Genomic DNA, 3,403 nt, shown 5'->3' with positions numbered 1-3,403 from the left:
ATTACCTTCCCCTCTCTCTATACTGATGGAAAATCACCATTTATCACTTTAGTCTTACCTCGGTCCTACACCTTTGACAAAGTCCAAGAGCCCATCCCAGGGAACACAAGGCCCATAACCAGTTCATGATATTTATGGTCATTTGTGTCTCATGAATCAGGACAAGTTCTGAAGGACAGAAGTTAACAGACAGCTTCAATCAATCAATAAAAGAAGGGAAAGAACTAGCATTAATTAAGCACCTGCTATGTGCCAGGCACTGTGCTAAGTGCTTTACAAATATTTGATTTGCTCTCCACAACAACCCTGAAAGGTAGCTGCTATTATTATGCCCATTTTACAGTTTAGGAAACTGAGGCAAACAGAAGTTAAGTGATTTGCGTAGTCACTAACTAGTGAATAATAAGCTAGAAAGTGTGTGAGGCTGATTTTTTAAATTCCTGATTCCAGAACCAGAGCTCTAACCATTGCACATTGTGCAATATAGCTGCTTCTAAGACATTATCAAATGCCTGCTAGGTATCAAGAATGAAAATGCAAGGACAAAATACATGGAAATACAAAGACAAAGAGTGACACAATTTACTTTCCTGAAGAAACTTGCATTCTATTAGGGAAATCAATGTGACTGTTATGCAACATGCTTAAACTTACATGTTACAGTATCTATCAGTGGTGGGAAGCACCTTTTTGATGTAGACTGGGCTGACTTCCCTTTATGGGAGCAGCGCTTCTGTCCTTGGGATCTGGTTGGCTGTGGGAGCTAGGGACTGAACTCTTGCTGTGACTGCCTTGCTAGGAGAGGCTGAAAGGCCCTGTCTCTGGGGAGTTGGAGCAGGGGGGAGTGGGGAGGGGGATAGTATTCCCTACCAGTATACAGGGTTGCTGATTGGTGGGTGAATGTGCAAGCCCAGGGGTGTGATATGACTTTGAATTCAATGAGGAATTGTATCTTTTCAAATCATATTACAAATAAAATAGTTTTTTATTGTATTTTATGCTCCACAGGTGCTTCCTTACATTGTACCCTAATCCTAAACCTGAATCACTGGACTGCCATGAGCTTGACCTGAACTTGAACTCACACACATGTATTTATTTATATGTGTAACATGCAAGTATGTGTGCACATGTGCATTGTGGATATGTGTGTATATATAAATATACATACACACATGAAGATATATATTATATATATATATATACATACATATATATATATGAAGGGGGTCTCTATATAAATTGATACCATATGAAAATGGGAGAAAGACTAAGAAAAGTTTTTTCATGCATTGGAGCTGAGCCTTGAAGGGGACCAGATTCTTAGGGTTGAATATGGAAGTAGGAGATAAACTAAGAAAGGTTTTTTTCATGAATTGGAGCTCAGTCTTGAAGGAAATCAGATTCTTAAGGGTGAATATGGAAATGGGAGGAAGATAAAGAAAGGTTTCTCATGCATTTGAGCTTAGTCTTAAAGGAAATCAGATTCTTAGGGTTGACTATGGAAGTGGGAGGAAGACAAAAAAAAGTTTTTCATGCACTGGAGCTGAGTTTTAAAGGAGACCAGCTTCTTAGAGTTAAAAGTGAGGAGGAAAGATGTTCCAGGTATGTATAGAGGCAGAAGATGGAGAACCATGTATGAGGACCAGTAAGAAGGGAAGTTGAGCTGGTTTGAAGTATTTATGAAAAGATGTCATGACTACTGAGACTGGAAGGTAAATTTTAGATCCTTATAGAACTCATGGGTGATCCCCACAACTAATCCTCTCCACAAGAGTCTTCTTTCCCAAGCAAGTTCTGGACTGGAGGGCTCCCCTAATTTGTATAAATAGAAATAGAAGAGCTCAGATCCAAAGAGCTGACTCCACTCTTGTTTGTAACCTTCTAGCCATGAAACCTCTCTGCATCAAGGTCATTAAGAAAGCTTAGGAGGAAAGATTCAAAGCTAGTATTGATCTCTCTGCTTTCTTCTTGGATACCTTCCTGCAGATCTATGGTCTCTCTTCCTTGCTGACGATGAATGACCTAAGTGCAGAGTGATCACAGGAGATGATAGGAGACAACATAATAGAGTGGAAAGAAAAATGGCTTCAGAGTCCTGGGTTCAAATCCTGACTTTGTCAAGTCTTATTTGTGCCATTCTGGGCATGTAATTCAACCTCTTTGGGACTTAGTTTCTTTATCTGTAAAAGTTCTGATTGTCTCTGAGAAACCTTCTAGCACATTGGATGTCATGATACTGAACTTCAAAAAGTTTGTGGTTAAAATCTTGAAGGCAAGTCTTAGCCTCACTTCCCTTTTCTGTAAAAGAGAGAATGGTAGCATGTAGAGGAGAGATTTGTTGTGAGGATGTGGAAACCTTATAGGGTTACACATAAATGTGAGCTGTTATGATCTCAGGGCAAACCAATTAATATATCAGAACTCAGAATCATAGATCAAGGGTTGGAGGGACCTCAAAAATCTCTTTTGAAATCTGAAGGCTTTCCAAGGATTTTCTTTGGAAATCTGATTCCATCATTTGAGGAAACTGAGACCCAGGGAGACTAAGGGATTTATTTATCCAACCCTTAATCGAGTGAGACAATAATGTACAACATGAGATAGTGGAATCATCTTCCAGAGCAGTTAGTGGTGAGGGGAAAGAGAATAAAGTCATGCATCAGGGAAGGGAAAGGGGAATAATTCTTCTGGTATAAGATTAAAGATCTGTGGTGAGCCTGTCCTCTCTTTTAAACAGGAAAATCCCCACTGCCTCCGGAAGGAGGAAGGAGGGAGAAAGCCACTGCTGTCCCTAGTTCCAAGATGTTTTCTTTTCCAGGCACAACTGGTTGAAGCCAGTTTGGAACAGCAATTTATCTTGATCACAGGCAATCAGTAATTTCCTTCTCTCTCTCTCTCTCTCCTTTATTCAAATTTTATTTTAATATTTAATTAACATTTATCTCTTTCCCTGCCTACCCCAAAATTAGAAGAAAAAAGACAAATTTTTTAACAATGTGCACTGTCGAGCAAAAACTAATTCCCACATTGGCTGTGTCCAAAAAAAATGTCTCTCGTTCTGTAATCTACGTCCATCACCTCTCCATTAGGAAGTGGATGACATGTATCTTCATTAGTATAGAGTCAAGATTGGTCATTACACTGTTCAGAGTTCTTAAGTCTTTCAAAGTTCTTTCTTCATAATTTTGTTGTTTGTGTATAAATGACACTCCTGATTCTTCTTCTCTTATCCTTTTATTGATATTTATCACAATTATTTTCCACTATTTCTCCTTTTCTAATAGCTCATCTCTTAGGGAAAAAATTCAAAACAGCCCCATATACTGGCCAGGTCTAACCACTATCAAGTCCTAAAATAAGTCAAGTTCATAACTGGAGGAATAAAACATCTTTAATTGAG

The sequence above is a fragment of the Antechinus flavipes genome, chromosome 4 (genome assembly GCF_016432865.1).
Source record: "Antechinus flavipes isolate AdamAnt ecotype Samford, QLD, Australia chromosome 4, AdamAnt_v2, whole genome shotgun sequence".
Lineage (NCBI taxonomy): Eukaryota > Metazoa > Chordata > Mammalia > Dasyuromorphia > Dasyuridae > Antechinus > Antechinus flavipes.
The sequence above is the reverse complement of the archived record's forward strand: the minus strand, read 5'-3'. Positions refer to the sequence as shown.